This window comes from Callospermophilus lateralis, chromosome 4, assembly GCF_048772815.1.
Source record: "Callospermophilus lateralis isolate mCalLat2 chromosome 4, mCalLat2.hap1, whole genome shotgun sequence".
Lineage (NCBI taxonomy): Eukaryota > Metazoa > Chordata > Mammalia > Rodentia > Sciuridae > Callospermophilus > Callospermophilus lateralis.
This window is the reverse complement of record NC_135308.1, coordinates 71,777,570-71,795,379: the sequence shown is the minus strand read 5'-3', so window position 1 is coordinate 71,795,379 and position 17,810 is coordinate 71,777,570. Positions and strand designations below refer to the sequence as shown.

The 17,810-nt window shown below is 38.0% G+C and overlaps 2 pseudogenes; both read left to right on the top strand.

The window, feature by feature from the left end:
- Nucleotides 1-1,706: 1,706 nt before the first annotated feature.
- Nucleotides 1,707-3,107, top strand: LOC143397706 (elongation factor 1-alpha 1 pseudogene; annotated as a pseudogene).
- Nucleotides 3,108-10,601: 7,494 nt separating this feature from the next.
- On the top strand, nucleotides 10,602-13,256 carry LOC143398291 (NADH dehydrogenase [ubiquinone] flavoprotein 2, mitochondrial pseudogene; annotated as a pseudogene).
- The last annotated feature ends 4,554 nt before the right edge of the window (nucleotides 13,257-17,810 follow it).

Sequence of the window (17,810 nt, the reverse complement as noted above, 5' to 3'; positions counted from 1 at the left end):
CAAGACAGACACAGACACAGTGCATGAGGTTAGAAGACCATACGTGGTATGCTGATAATATTCTAAAATTAACTCTGAGGAAAAAATAATTCCTGACATATATCATTTGTTGATTTTTGTGTGTGTGTGTGTGTGTATGTAAATATCCCCACTGTGGCTGTGTGTGTATGTGTGTGTGTGTATGAGAGAGATACTCAGAATTGAACCCAAGGGCATTCTACCCTGAACTACTTCCCCAATCCTTTTTTTTTTTTCATTTTGAGACCGGGTCTCACTAAGTTGCCAAGGCTGACTTCAAACTTGTGATCCTTCTGCCACCTAAGTAGCTAAAATTATAGGCATGAGCCATAATGCCCATAACGTGGCCATTTAAGCATTTATGGCATCACTAAACATGGAGTTGGAAAGACCTCACAATTATATCTCATTAGCTGGTAGGACCCAACTCTAGGCACACCACTGGGAACAGACCTTCTGAAAACTCTGGATATAAATGTGTCTAAAGCTGGGAAGGGTCCAGCCTCCCCATCTTAGTTACAGATCACACATTCATCAGGCCAGTGGAAGAATCTTCTCTCTCCTCTTCAATCCCTTAGGAAGCATTCTTATTTATCTTAGAAACAAATAGACTGTAGTTATCAGGCGCCTCTAAAATGCCCCAATTATTTCAGCCTCCTGGTATTTTTGCCCTTGTGTAATCCCCACCTTGAGTGTGGGTTGAAATAATAACTTGACTCTAACAAATAGAATTTGGAAAAAATGATGAGACTTCACATAAGAGATTAGGCTTCAAAAAGACTCTGGTGATTGAGAGGGATGGAGGAGGGACAGGAAAAAGGAGAGAATATGGAATAGACTTAACAAAATCACACTATGTGCATGTATAAATATACCACAGTGAATTCCAACTTTATGTATGTGGATAGACTACCAATCACAAATAAACCAATTAACAAGTAAAAGGAAGGTCAGTAGAGTAGAGGAAGGTGAATAGGGGGAGGAAGGAAGAAAGGGAAGAAAAGAGGAGGCACACCAGGGACTGGAATGGAGTAAATCAAATTCCATGCATGTATGATTTTGTCAGAATGAGCCCAACTATATGTATAATTGCAATGCTCTAATAAAAATTATAATAAAATAAAAAAGAAGACTGGCTTCTCTCTTGTTGACCTATCTTGCTTTCTTGCTTGCTTACTCTGATGAAGCCAGTTGCGATGTTGTGAGTTGTGTTTTAGAGATTCATGTGGCAAAAAACTGAATGAAGTCTCTAACCAACAGCCAGTAAGGAACTGTTCTCAGTTCAACAACCCATGAAGGCCTAAATCTTATCAATAACAATGTGACTGAGTTTGAGTGGGATGCACTGGTAGTTGAACCTTAAGATGATTATAAAAATTTGAGATAATGCTTGCATTCTATCAGATCACAATGAATGAAATTAGACATCAATGATAAATGACAGAAACCATTCTAATACATGGAGATTAAGTTATACGCTTTTGATGAATAATAGCAAAAGAAATCAAGAGAGAAATTTTAAAAATTTTCTTAGAAGTAAATAAGACTAGGGATACAACATATCAAAATTTCTGGGACAGAATTAAGGTAGTTCTAAGAGTAAAGTTCATAGCATGGAGCTCACACATTAAGAGAATAGAGCTTTTTCGCAATGGGTTTGCTGCCAGAACATAGGTGTTATAAAAACCACCGCTAAATCAAAGCCAAAATGGGAAAGGAAAAGACTCTCATCAACATCGCTGTCATTGGACACGTAGATTCGGGCAAGTCTACCACTACTGGCCATCTGATCTACAAATGTCATGGGATCCACAAAAGAACCATTGAAAAATTTGAGAAGGAAGCTACTGAGATGGGAAAGGGCTCCTTCAAGTATGCCTGGGTCTTGGATAAACTAAAAGCTGAACGTGAGCGTGGTATCACCATTGACATCTCCCTGTGGAAATTTGAGACCAGCAAGTATTACGTGACTATCATTGATGCCCCAGGACACAGAGACTTTATCAAAAACATGATTACAGGCACATCTCAGGCTGATTGTGCTGTCCTGATTGTTGCTGTTGGTGAATTTGAAGCTAGTATCTTCAAGACTGGGCAGACCCGTGAGCATGCCCTTCTGGCCTACACACTGGGTGTGAAACAACTAATAGTTGGTGTTAACAAAATGGATTCCACTGAGCCACCCTAAAGTCAGAATAGATATGAGGAAATCATTAAGGAAGTCAGCAACTACATTAAGAAAATTGGCTACAACCCTGACCCAGTAGCATTTGTGCCAATTTCTGGTTGGAATAGTGACAACATGTTGGCATCAAGTGCTAATATGCCTTGGTTCAAGGGATGGAAAGTCACCCTGAAAGATGGCAGTGCCAGTGGAACCACATTGCTTGAAGCTTTAGATTACATCCTGCCACCAACTCATCCAACTGACAAGCCTTTGCATCTGCCCCTCCAGGATGTCTACAGAATTGGTGATATTGGTACTGTCCCTGTGGGCAGAGTGGAGACTGGTGTTCTCAAGCCTGGCATGGTGGTCACCTTTGCTCCAGTCAATGTCACAACTGAAGTAAAGTCTGTTGAAATGCACCATAAAGCTCTGAGTGAAGCTCTTCCTGGAGACAATGGGGGCTTCAATGTTAAGAATGTGTCTGTCAAAGGTGTTCCACGTGGCAATGTTGCAAAAATGGACCATCATTGGAAGCAGCTGGTTTCACTGCTCAGGTGATTATCCTGAACCATGCAGGCCAAATCAGTGCTGGCTATGCTCCTGTACTGGGTTGTCACACAGCTCACATCGCTTGCAAGTTTGCCGAGCTGAAAGATTGATTGCCATTCTGGAAAGAAGCTGGAAGATGGCCCTAAATTCTTGAAATCTGGTGATGCTTCCATTGTTGATATGGTTCCAGGAAAGCCCATGTGTGTTGAGAGTTTCCCTGAATATCCTCCTCTGAGTCGTTTTGCTGTTTGTGATATGAGGCAGACAGTTGCTGTGGGTGTGAAAGCAGTGGACAAGAAGGCTGCTGGAGCTGGCAAGGTCACCAAGTCTTCCCAGAAAGCTCAGAAGGCTAAATGAATATTATCCCTAATACCTGCCACCCCAGTCTTAATCAGTGGTGGAAGAATGGTCCAGAACTGTTTGTCTCAATTGGCCATTTAAGTTTAATAGTAAAAGACTGGTTAATGATAGCATTGCATCATAAAACCTTCAAAAGGAAACGAAAATGTTCTGTGGACTATCTTGTTTTTTATGTGTGGCAGTTTTAAGTTGTTAGTTTTTAAAATCAGTACTTTTTAATGGAAACAACTTGACCAAATATCTGTCACAGAATTTTGAGATCCATTAAAACAAAAGTTTAATGAGAGAGAATAGAACAATAACAAATAAATAATCTAACATTACATCTCAAGGCCCCAGAAAAAAGACAAGCCAACACCAAAATTAGTAGAAATCAGGAAATAATTAAAAATCAGAGAGTTTAAAAAATACAAAAGATCAATAAAACAAAAATTTTGTTTTTTAAAAGGATAAACAAAATTGATAAACCCTTAGCCAAGCTAACTAAAAGAAAGAAAAACTCAAATAAACAAAATGTGAGATGAAAAAGGATATATCCCCATAGACACTACAGAAATCCAAAAGATCATCAGAAACTATTTTGCAAATTTATATTCCAATATGCTAGAAAATCTTGATAATATTGACAAATTCCTAGAGACATATGACCTACTCAAATTGAACCAGGAACATATAAAAAACTTAAAGAGATAAATATCAAGTAATGAAATTGAAGCAGCTATCAAAAGCCTTACAACAAGTAAAAGTGCAGGACCAGGTGAGTTCAGCCAAGTTCTACCACACCTTTAAAGAATAATTAATACCAAATTAGTTATTCAAATTAGTCCATAAGATAATTCCCCTCAAATTAGTCCATAAGATATAAAAGGAAAGAATACTGCCAAACCCATTCTACAAAACCAGTTATCATAACAAAACCAGACAAAGACACATCAAAGAAAAGAAAACTTTGATATCCCTAATAAACATAATTGCAAAAATTCTTAATAAAATATTGACAAACTGCATACAAATACATATTTAAAATATATTGTACCATGATCAAGTGGGTTTCAGTCCACAGATGCAATGTTGGTTCAATGTACAGAAATCAATAAATGTAATTCACCATTTCAACAGATTTTATTAAAAACAAGAATCACATGATTATCACAATACATACAGAAAAAAATATCTGACAAAGTACAGCAGCCATTCATGTTCTAAATACTGGAAAATCTAGTGATAGAAGGAATTTACCTCTGCATTGTAAAGGATATATTGCAAACCCAAGGCCAACATTATACTGAATGAGGAAAAACTGGAAGAATTTCCTCTAAAAACTGAAAGCATTTCCTCTATAGACAAGGATGACCACTGTCACCACTCCTATTCAACACAGTCCTTGAAACTCTAACAGAGCAAAAGGCAAGAGAAGGAAATTAGAGATTACAAATAGGAAAAGATGAGTTCAAAGTATCTCCATTTGCTGATGACACGATCCTATATTTAGAAGACCCAAAAAACTCCACCAGAAGACTTCTGGATCTCATAAATGAATTCATCAAGATAACAAAATACAAAATCAACACTTATAAATCAATTATGTTCCTATACTCCAATGATCAATCTGTGTGTGTGTGTGTGTGTGTATGTATATATATACATACACTATCCCACTCACAATAGCCTCAAAAAAATACTAAATACTTGGGACTCAAACTAACAAAACAGGTAAAGAACTTTTACAAAGGAAAACTACAGAACACTAAAGAAAGAAATTGAAGAAAACCTTAGAAGTTGGAAAGACTCCCATGTTTCTGGATAGGCAGAATTAATTTTGTCATAATAACCACACTATGAAGGGCACTATACAGATTTAATGAAATTCCCATCAAATTCCAATGATATTCTTCACAGAATTATAAAAGCAGTTATAAAATTTATTTGAAAAAAATAAAAAGAAGTGTTGAGAGCCACAGCCGAAGGGGCCCCAGCAAACTTTCAGACTGCCAGCTGATGATTGGTTCACAGCGGCCCCAGCAACATCTAGCTGATTGGCTCCTCTGCGGTGATGCTCATTGGGCTGTTTCCCTGCCCTTTCAGACTATGGAGCTGCTCATGGGGGACTTTTTTTGGCTCCGCCCACGTGACCCAGCCAATCGACCTCAAGAGCAGGAGGAATGGGGGAGGTTGAGAGGCTTGTGGGAAGCCGCTGGTGGCAGTTGGGCTCTTTTGACAAGTGGCTCCTGAATTGTGCCCAGCCAGACTGCGGCATTGAAGAAGAGGAAGAACCAAAGAAATCCTTAAGGAGAAAAGTGAAGCAGGAGAAATCTCAATACTGGACCTCAACTTATACCACAGAGCTATAGAAACAAAAACAGTTTTGGCACCAAAACAGGCATTAAGACAACTGGAATAGAATAAAATACCCAGAGACAAACCCACATAAATACAGTTATCTCATACTGGAAAAAGATGCCAAAAACATACATGGGGGGGGGGGCTTTATAATTAATGATGCTGGGAAAACAGGAAATTCATACATAACAGAATGAAATTGAACCCCTATCTCTCACTCTGCACAAAATCAACTCAAAGTGGATCAAAGACCTAGGAATTAGACCATAAAACTTGCAACTGCTAGAAGAAAATGTAGGCCCAACACTCCAACATGTCAGCTTAGGAACCAACTTCCTCCATAAGACTCCTAAAGCTCAAAAAATAAACTAAAAAATCACTAAGTGGGATGGCATCTAATTAAAAACTTATGCATAGCAAAGGAAACCATCAAGAATGTGAAGAGCCTACAGAATGAGAGAAAATCTTTACCACCTGCTCCTCAGATAGAGCATTAATATCCAGAATATACAAAGAACTCAAAAAACTTAATGCCAAAAAGAACAAATAAATCAATCAATAAAATAGCAAAAGAACCAAGCAAACATTTCTCAAAAGAAGAAATACAAATGGTTAACAAATACATGAAAAAATGTTCAACTTCTCTAGAAAATAGGGAAATGCAAATCAAAAGTACATTGAGATTTCATCTCACTCCAGTCAGAATGGCCATTATCAAGAATATAAATAACAATAAATATTGGCAAGGTTGTAGGGGAAAAGGTACACTCACACATTGTTGGTGGACTACAAATTAGTGCAACCATTCTGGAAAGCAGTATGGAGACTCCTCAAAAAACTAGAAATGGAATCACCATATGACCCAGCTATCCTACTCTTTGTATTTATCCAAATGATTTCAAATCAGCATACTACAGTGACACAGCCACCTCAATGTTTATAGCAGCACAATTCACAGTAGCCAAGCTATGAAACTAAACGAGGTGCCTTTAAACAGATAAATGGATAAAGAAAATGTGGTTTATAAATACAATGGAGTATAAGCCATAAAGAAGAACAGAATGATGGCATTTGTTGGCAAATGGATGGATCTGGAGACTATCATGCTAAGTAAAATAAGCCAGTACCAAAAAGTCAAAGGTCAAATGTTTTCTCTGATATGCAAAAGCTAATCTAAAGTAAGGGGTTATAAAAAATAAAAGAAAGATCAATGGAATAAATGAAGGGATTGAAGAGGAAGGATGAGGGATGGGATAAGGAAAGAACAGTGGAATGAATCTGACCTAATTTTCCTCTGTACATATATGAATATACCACAGTGAATCTCACCATCATGTATATCCATAAGACACTTTTTGTGGGGGTGGAGAGGTGCCAGGGATTGAACTCAGAAGCACTCAAACACTGAGCCATATCCCTAGACCTATTTTATATTTTATTAGAGATGGAGTCTCACTGAGTTGCTCAGCTGTTTGAGGCCGTGACCAAGTCAAGATGGCGCCTGGCAGTTTGGCAGGAGGAGTGGTTTGTGAGGCAATGCCACCAAGCCATCAAGATGGTGGGGGCTCCTTATTGGCTGATTGCTGTATCTGTAGGGGAGCAATGCTATGATTGGATGATGCTGATGGAGTCATGCTTTATGTAAATCAGTAAGATATATATATATACCACTGCTGTTCCGCAATAAAGCAGTTCCTGCTTCAACCTTCACAGTTGCTTGTCACCTCTCGGTTACTTTGCCCAGCTGGACTGTGGCAAGTGGTGGCCCGTACAGGGAACTCCGGGATGCTTGGGGGTAAGAGACAAGGTAAGCTGCCTGTCCCTAGAAATAGATAGGATGGGAGGAAAGCTGCTCGCCCCTGGGGAGCAGATAGGGCAAGAGGACGGATGGCCATTTCAAGAAAATAGAAAATATTGATACAGTGTGTTTTTGTTTCATTTTATCTTAGTGTGTTGTGTTGTCTTTGTTATGGAAATATGGGATCAGAAGTTAGTAAAAATCAAACCAAAAGGGTGTTAAGTAAATTGCTAAAGGAAGGAGGCACCCCAGTAAAACCAAGAACATGTTAGGGCATACGTTGACACAATACAAAAATGTAGCCCATGGTTCTTAGAGGAGGGGTTGTTAAATATACCACAATGGGACCATCATGGTGAAGATTTTAAAAAGATAGAAAAGAAAAGCCCAGGAACTCTGCCAGTTGGCACATTACCATTATGGACATTGATACGATCTTGTTTGCTTAGTCCAAAGCCTTCAGTTCAGACTATAACAGAGTAAGGAGAAGACATCTTAGACCAAGTAAAAGAGGAAGTCTCTCGAGCTAGTCAGAAAGGGGAATAAAGTTCAGAAGAGGAGGGACTATCAGGGGAGGAGTTACAACAAAAGGCTGCTACTAATCCCTTTCTATCACCAGAGGGCGTAAGTATTCAACCAACAGCTCCACCTATGTATATGGGGACAACATATGCTGGGTGGCCCCCACCTCCTGTAATTGATAGATGGAATCCTGAGACAGGACCTTGAAGATTAGCATGCCCTGTACTTGAGGATGTGGAAGGGCATCGATATCACCAGGCTTTGGATTTTAAAATTGTAAAGCAGTTAAAAGAAGCTGTAGCAGCCTTTGGTCCTCAAGCCCCTTTTACCATAAGCATGGTTGAATCCATTGCAAGTTTAAACTTGACACCAGCAGATTGGGCTAGCATGTGCAAAGCTGTGCTAAATGGAGAACAATATCTGTCATGGAAAGTTACTAATCAGGAATTGTGTGTGAAGACTGCCAAGAGAAATGCAGCAGCCGGGTATCCACAGAGAAATTTAGACATATTACTAGGAGAAGGACCTTATGAGGGTCAACAACAACAAGCTGGAATGATCCTGCTATATATTTACAGATTGCTTCAGCCACAGTTAAGGCATGGAAAACCCTACAAGGACAAGGGGATTTACAAGGTCAGCTATCTAAGGTGATACAAGGAGCCAATGAGCCTTACACAGAGTTTGTGGATAGGCTTATGCAAACAGCAAGCAGAGTCTTTGGGGATGTAAAACAAGCGATGCCATTAATAAAACAGCTAGCTTATGAACAAGCCAATAGATGGTGTAGGGAGGCTATTCGACCTTGGAAACATAAAGATTTAAATGTATACATTAAATTGTGTAGAGATATTAATGAGTCAGTGGTACAGGGGCAAGCCTTGGCAGCTGCAGTAACCCAAGGAGTACAACAGGCTTTAGGTACCAGGCCAAAAACATGTTATAATTGTGGTCAAGCAGGACATTTTAAAAGGAGTTGCCCCATAGGAGGAGGGTTTAAAACAAGTAACAAAACTGGGGATGATCAAAAAAAAAAAATACCAGGTGTTGCCCACAATGTCGTAGAGGAAAACATTGGGCTAGTGAATGCCGTTCTCAGAGTACTGTAGAGGGTACTCCATTGCCAAAAAACAGACAGGGGGGGCCCGATGCCCCGGGGCCCACAACCACAAATATACAGGGCATTGAAGGAACCCAGCAACACCATCAGGGTAGTGCCCAGGACACATTATCCATTAACTCCCTTATCAGACAAACCAGAGGGAGCACAGGATCAGACATCTGCACCTCCACCAGAGCAGTACTAACTCCAGAGATGGGAGTTCAAATCATTCCCACAGGGGTAAAAGGACCTCTTCCCCAAGGAGCAGTAGGCTTATTATTAGGACGCAGTTCTACTCTAAAAGGACTTATGATAAGTCCTGGGGTAATTGATCCTGATTATGAAGGTGAGATAAAAATTATAACTAGTTCTCCAAGGGGTATCTCAATAATTTCACCAGGAAATAGGATTGCACAGTTATTAATACTACCCAGCCTTGCATTAGATTAGGGAATCAAACTGTAGGAAAGTTCTGGTCCATAAATAATACCTATGCTGGATTTGGTAATGTAACTGGTATTACAGGAGTTACTCCTAGGTTTAGTAGCAAGAGTAATCACACTGAGCCAGTACAAAAAATCTTGGGCTCCGCGATGTTGGAGCCCAGAACAAACCTGGCCACCGACATGGTCAGGTTGCTTGGAACGAGGTTCCACCCGTTACTTAACTCCTGGATTTACATTTACTCCTAGATTTAACACCTTTTCAAATGAAACATTTAAAGGAAACAATTTTACTTATCAAAATCCTAGTCAAGTCATTACATCAGATCCACTTAATATTTGATCATTTTGTGGACAAAGGGCTTGTATGGATATTTCACCTGTAGGATTTATAAAAGGAGGATCAATGTTTAATGGGTCTTACAATTATAATACTAGTACTACGTTTGAGACCAATGTACAGATAAATAAGACTAAATATATAGATTTCAAACCTACTCCTGTTTGTTTACTTTAACCTTTCCTTTTCATTATATCTAATAATTCTGTTCAGGATAATGTACTAAATTGTTCAGAAAATTGTTTTCTTAGTGCCTGCTGGAATGCTACACAATTTTCTTTAGCCATCATTGCCAGAATTCCTGCCTTCATCCCAGTGCCAGTGAAGACAAAAATAGAAGAATTTCCAGTATTACTGAGAACCAAACAAAACTTCGGAATTACAGCTGCCATCATCACAGCTGTTGCTGTTTCTGCTGCTGCTACTACAGCTTCTTCGATAGCTATTACACAAACTGTACAAACTGCTGCAACAATAAACAATGTAACTCAACAAGTAGCATAAGCTTTACAAACACAAAACATTATTAATGATCATCTTAGAAATGGAATTCTGATGTTCAACAAAAGAGTCGGTTTACTTCAAGAAGAAATAGACATATTGATGGATTCCTCTGCTTTAAGCTATTTACAGAACTTACCTGAACTGTGTATCACTTCTATGCATTATGATAATATTTCTCAAGCAGCAGATCTTTCCAGACAACTAGGAGCCATGCTTAGTGGCACATGGAATGTAAAGTTTCAAAATTTAACTAATCTATTGAGACAACAAATTGTAACTGTTAATAGTACCAGGATGTCTTTGCCAACGGTGTCATCAGTGGTACAATTTTTTCAAGGGTTTCTCACTTAGAGCCATCAATGGCTTGGTATTGTGGCATTTTGTATCCTCCTCCTTCTGCTTGTGGCAGGTTTTTATGGTGTTTGTGTAGATTACACAGACAACAAAAAGAAACCACTATGGTCATTGAACAGGCCATGATGGCCCTAGAAACAGGCAAGATCCACAAGTATGGCTAAATATGTTGGGCCGGTAGTCAAAGACAGGTAAGATCCAATTACAATGGTACCAACCTAAGCCAGGACGCTGACGATTTGAGGTCAGACCATCCAATGATGGGTAAGGACCATATGTAGTATTGGACAACCTAAGACAGGCACGGTCCCTAAACCACATACTTGTTGTTTAATAAAACAAAAAGGGGGAGATGTTGGAGGCCGCGACCAAGTCAAGATGGTGCCTGGCAGTTTGCCAGGAGGAGTGGTTTGTGAGGCAACACCACCGAGCCATCAAGATGGTGGGGACTCCTTATTGGCTGATTGCTGTATCTGTAGGGGAGCAATGCTATGATTGGATAATGCTGATGGAGTCATGCTTTATGTAAATCAGTAAGATATATATACCGCTGCTGTTCTGCAATAAAGCAATTCCTGCTTCAACCTTCACAGTTGCTTGTCACCTCTCGGTTACTTTGCCCAGCTGGACTGAGGCACTTAGCACTTTGATAAACTGATGAAGCTGGCTTTGAACTCACTTCTCCCTCCCAAGCCGCTGGAATTACAAGCCTGAGCCATGACACCTGGCCATAAGACACTATTTTTAAAAAACTGTAAGTAATTAGCAAAAAGATTAGTAGAATAAAAGAAAGGGAATAGGGAGAGGGTAGAGGGGAGGGAAAGGGAAAGTACTGGGGACTGAATTAGAACAAATTACATGCTTTTATAATTTTGTCAAAATGAATCCTAATGTTATGTAGGACTAAAAGGAACCAGTATAAAATAAAATTTAAATGATTGCAGACTTATGAGATACCCTGAGCCAAATGATCCAGCTAAACCATCTCCAGATTCCTGACCCCCAGAAACTGTCAAGTATGGGGGCAATACATAACTAATTGAAAGGCTTTCTCCAGAGTAGCAGAACAGCATAACAGAGATTTATATTCCTGCCTCAATTTTTTTATCCAAATAAGACTTCTGGCTGACAAAAATTCCGTTGCATTAATCTAGCCTAGAATGAGGATCCAAACAACTTAACTCTTGCCATCTCACTTTCTTATCCAGTAGCCTAGGTTTCTGCTTCCCTGCCAGGAATGGAGAAGTCAGTTTTCCTGAGAATCATATGCATTAGGATCAGCAAAATGAGAATTTTTTTAAATCTAAGCAAGAATTTGGTCTCTACTGTACCCGTTCACACTGCTCAGGCCTCAGTCTGGGTTTGTGTGCTTGCACTGAAAACAATTGAAACATCAAAAGAGGGAAACTTCTAGGAAGATGCGGAACTTAAAAAGGATTTTAGGGAGGGCTGGGGATATATCTCAGTTGATAGAGTGCTTGCTTTGCATACACAAGGCCCTGGGTTCAATCTCAGCACTATTAAACAAAAAAAGAAAAGAAAAATGGATCTTAGGCAGGTCCATTTGAGAAAGAAAATAAAGATAAATGGAAAGAGGTTAAGGAGATAGTAGAAGAAGAGACAACCTAGGAGAGTTTTTTTTAAAAATCTGACATTGAGATGGACATGAATGGGATTCTGAAAGTTCACACAAAACTACTTTATTAATACTAAAATTATCTGTTAAAGAGGCAGGCCCTAGGCTAAGTGCTAGAAATGCAGAACATAATGAGACAATGTTCTTGCCTTCATGGAATTTATATCTAGCTGGTGACCCAGACATGGAAATAGATGTTTTCATTACTGTAGAAAGTTCCAGAAGACTTTTCTCAGTAACAGCAGGCTTGGTTATTCAAGCTATCTCTCCTGCCAAAAATAAAAAGTAGAATAAAATATACTAAAAGTTTTTGTTTAATATATTAAAGACCTGATAATATAAAAAATTAAGCTAAATGTGAAGATAAACTGGGAAATCATTGAGCTACAGAACTATGAATTGCTAATCATCAGGGAAATGCAAGTTAAAACCATAAAGACTTTTTTCCTTGTTGCTCCAGGCTGGGGGCAGGCTTCACTGCCCCGTGGGGAGGACATATAAGGAATTTGCACAAGACAGCTGTGCAAAATGGTGCGAGAGGACCATCCTTATATGTACACAGAGAGATTCCTGAGACTAACCCAGATACTTCATTTGATTTCACACCAGAGGATAGAGGCAATTGTTTAAAAAAAAAAAAAAAAAACTATATACAAGGGCAGCAACTCTGCTTCCAGTCCTGGATTTAACCCAAAGACAGAATGTGTGGTTCCCCATCTCTGCTATGAACAAGTTTGCAGAAGTTTTACAGGTACCTCCAAGGAGAATATATGAAGCAGTGACTTTTTATACCATGTACAAAGGAAAGCCAGTTGGAAACCATCACATTTAGGTCTGTACTACCACACCTTGCATGCTTTGAAACTGAGCACGTTGGAGGCCATTTAAAAGAAGCTTGGAATAGGTTGGAGAGACTACACTCAAAAAACATTTCACTCTTATAGCGGTGGAATGTTTAGTGGTCTGTGTAAATACACTGATAAATAGTAACTACCATGAGGATTTCAAACCTAAGGATATTGAAGAAATTATAAATGAGCTCAAAGCAGGGAAAATTTCAAAACCTGTACCAAGGAGTGGGCATTTCTGTCGTGAACCAGTTAAATGTCTTACCTCTGACTAAACTACCCAAAGGACAAAAAAAAACAACAAACAGATTTTGGTAACAGAAGTCTTGGTTATTCAAGCTATCTCTTGGTGGGCAAGCACCAAGAGATTTAATTTATATTCAAATGTAAAAATGTCACTGCAGAAATAAAATATGAATCTCCTATCTAAAAAAAACAAACAAAGAGATATCAATTCATCCCAGTCACTCCAGTTAGAATGGCTGGCTAATATGAAAAAGACAAAACATCACAAGTTGGTGAGGATCTGAAAAAAAGAGAATCCATATCTTTGTGCTAGAGATTATAGCCAGGGCAATCCACAAGCAAAAGAAATAAAAGACATCTATACCGAGAAAAAGGAAGCAAAACTTTCCCTATTCAAAGACATGATCTTATATATAGAAAATCATAAGCAATCCACTGAAAACTGAGTTGGAAAGGTTGTATGGTTCTGGATAAACACATAATAATCCACTGAGCTTCCATGTGCTATCAATAAGTAATTAAAAATGAAATTAAAGGAAATTTTTCATTTAATATAATATCAAAAAAAAGTTAACACTTAGGAATAAACCTAACAAAAGAAGTCCAAAACTTGTACTCTAAAAAACCAGAAAATATTATGGAAATAAATTAAGGAAAACCAAAATAAGTGCCTCACGTCCATGAATTTCAAGACTATTAATAATTAAATATTTTTAAAGTGACACTACTGGCCAAATTTATCTAAGAATGAACACAATACCTGTGAAAATCTCAATTTTCTTTGTGAAGGAATTGACAAGCAGATTCTAAAATTCACATAAAAATGCAAATGAACCAAGACAACCAAAACAAAGAACAATTAGAGAAAATGTTGTCAGGTGTGCCAAGACCATTCAATAGGGAAAGAATAGTCTTCCCAACCAATTATTATGGTAAAAGTGAATATCCATATGCAAAATACAGAAATTGGAGCTCCTCACCACATGATATAAAAAATTAACTTCAGAGGGATCATAGACTGAATATAAAGCCTAAAACAATAAAATCCTTAGGAAAAAAACAAATAAAATAATACTTGTGATATTGAAATAGGCAGTAGTTTCTTAGATATGTAAACAAAACAACAAACATTACAATAAAAAATCATGCTATTATAAGAAAATAATTAGCAAAATATGGCATTTGCTGGTAAATGGATGAAACTGAAGATTATCGTGCTAAGTGAAATAAGTCAATTCCAAAAAAACCAAAGGCCAAATCAATTAACTAAGCATCCAACATAAGAAAAAAGATTAAGCTGGGGTTGTGGCTCAGTGGCAGAGTGCTTGTCTAGCATGCATGAGGCACTGGGTTCAATCCTTAACACCACATAAAAATAAGCAAATAAAATAAAGGCATTCTGTCCATCTAAAACTACAAAAAGAAAGAAGGAAGGAAGGAAGGAAGGAAGGAAGGAAGGAAGGAAGGAAGGAAGGAAGGAAGGAAGGAAGGAAGGAAGGAAGGAAAGAGAGAGAGAGAAAGAAAGAAAGATTAAATCAAACCAAGAATTAGCAGGGGGAAAAAAAGGAGTAAGGATGGGCTCAAGCATACATTAACAAGATAGATGAGTCTGAAAATATTATCTAAATGAAAGATGCTAGTCTCAAGAGATTATATTGTATATAATTCCATTTGAAAAGGTTTCTGAAACAGGAAAAACGAAATATGGTAAGATTTAAATATGAAATATGCTTTCGTGAGTGAAATGAGATTATGGCAGGGATGAAATGACTGGGAAGAGCTCCAAAGGGGTCTTCTGCATGGATAGAATGTGCTGTGAATTTTAATATGGTTGAGTGTTACATGAGTATATCAAGACTGTAGACCAGCTACCAGTTTGCAAAATCTACAAGAGACTAAAAAACATGTTAATTTCCACCAAAATGGTGTGATTACCAAAACCCATACTACAAGAACACATAAACAATAGATCTGATTTCAATTTTGTTTTAAATGCCAGGAAATAAAAGTATGCAAACTATAGGAAAAAGAGTCTTGGATTATCAAGGGATTGGAATTATGAATGTTATAGTTTGGATCTAATATGTCCCCCCCCCAAAGAATTATATGCTAAAGGGTTGGTCATCAGCCTGCAGTACATGGGGAGGGAGACCTTTAGGAGGTGGATCCTAAAGGAAAGAAGCTAGGTTCATTGGGAATGTGCCCTTGAAGGGACTACTGGGACCCTGGACCCTTCCTATCTCTCTGTTTGCTTCCCAGCCACTATGAGGTCAACAGTTTCCTTCTGTCATGTGCTTCTGCCACAGTCCCAAAAGCAAAAGGACCAGTGACCATGGACTCCAACTTCCAAAACTGTGAACCAAATAAAATTTTCCCACATTAAGTTGATTATCTCAGTTATTTTATCATAGTGGCACAAAGTTAAAAAACACATATTTAGATCCAGATTCAAAAAGAGAAAAGAAGATAGAATAAAATCTTGTCTCTATCACTTACACCCGTTTCACCTTGAGCAAGTGATTTAACTTAATTTGCCTCAGTTTTTTGAGATTACAAACACACACACACACACACACACACACACACACACACATTATTATCTTAAAGGATTGTTGTGCAATCAACTAAATGAGTTGGTATAATTGGATGCAATTATACTACTATAATTATATACACTTACATAACAGAGACTTGTTTCTGTTATTATACTAGAAATAGTAGTAGTAGGCCCCTACTTCCTTAATAAGACTCCAATAGCTCAAGAATTAAAATCAAGAATTAATAAATTGAATAGATTCCAAACTAAAGAACTTGTTAGCAAAAGAAACAATCAGTGAGGTGAATAGAGAGTCTACAGGATGGGAGCAAATCTTTACCACAAGCATATCAGATAGAGCACTAATCTCTAGGATATATAAAGCACTAAAAAACATTAACACTAAAAAATCAAATAACCCAGTCAATAAATGGGCCAAGGACCTGAACAGACACTTCTCAGAAGAGTATATTCAATCAATCAACAAATATATGAAAAAATGGTCAACATCTCAGGCAATTAGAGAAATACAAATCAAAACTACTCTCACTCATTTCATCTCACTCCAATCAGAATGGCAGCTATTAAGAATACAAAAAACAATAAGTGCTGGCAAGGATGTGGAGAGAAAGGCACACTCATATGTTGCTGGTGGGACTGCAAAATGGTACAGTCAATATGGAAAGCAGTATGGAGATTCCTTGGAAAATTGGGAATGGAACCACCTTTTGACCCAGCTATCCCACTTCTCAGTCTATACCCAAAGGACATAAAAACAGCATACTACAGAGCACAGCCACATCAATGTTTATTGCAGCACAATTCACAATAGCTAAACTGTGGAACCTAAATGCCCTTCAGTAGATAAATGGATAAATAAAATGAAGTATATATACACAATGGAATATTACTGAGCAATGAAAGAGAATAAAATCATGGCATTTTCAGGTAAATGGATGGAGTTGGATAATATAACGCTAAGTGAAGTTAGCCAATCCCAAAAAAACAAATGCCAAATGTTTTCTCTGATATAAGAAGGCTGATTAATAGTGAAGTTGGGAGGGGGAGCATGGGAAGATTATATGAACTCTAGATAGGGCAAAGGGAGGTAGAGGAAGGGAGGGGGCAAGAGAACAGATGGTGGAATGAGATGGACATTATTACCCTAAGTACATGTATAAAGACACAAATGATGTGAATTTACTTTTCATATAACCAGAGATATGAAAAATTGTGCTCTATATGTATAATATGAATTGTCATGCATTTTGCTGTCATATAAAACAAACTAGAATTAAAATTTTTTTATTTTTTTTTTTATTTTTTTTTTAGTTTTCGGCGGACACAACATCTTTGTTTGTAGGTGGTGCTGAGGATCGAACCCAGGCCGCACACATTTCAGGCGAGCGCGCTACTGCTTGAGCCACATCCCCAGCCCCAAACAATTTTTTAAAAAGAAGAAATAGTAGTAGAATTAAGAGCTCCAGTATAAATCATGACAAAAATGATAAACATCTCAACTAAAAAGGATGAGTGTCATGAGCAAGTAATTCACAAATTAATAATTAAATTAGTTAATTTGCACCAGTTTTTGCCTAATATACTGAGTTTTAAAACTTGATTAAAAAAATATTGATGAGGATCTGTGAAAAATACTAATACCATGTTAGTGGAAGTAAAGTTTGGAATAAACATGTCTGACAGACAATCTCCATGAATTAAAAGTCCTAAAATTATTTACATTCTACAAAACAGTGATTCTACTTTAAGAATATGTTTTAGTCAGCTTTGAATTGCTGTGACCAAAATACCTGACAAGAACAACTTAGAGGAGGAAACATTTATTTGGGGCTCATGGTTTTAGCAGTCTCAGTTCATAGATGGCCAAGCCAACTCCATTGCTTTGGGGCCACAGTGAGGCACAACATCATGATAGGAAGGGTATAGTAGAGAAACTGAACAGGACATGGTAGCCAGGAAGCAGAGAGAGAGGAAGACACAAAAGGGGCCAAAGGGAATAATAACCCTTCCAAGGCACACCTGAGTC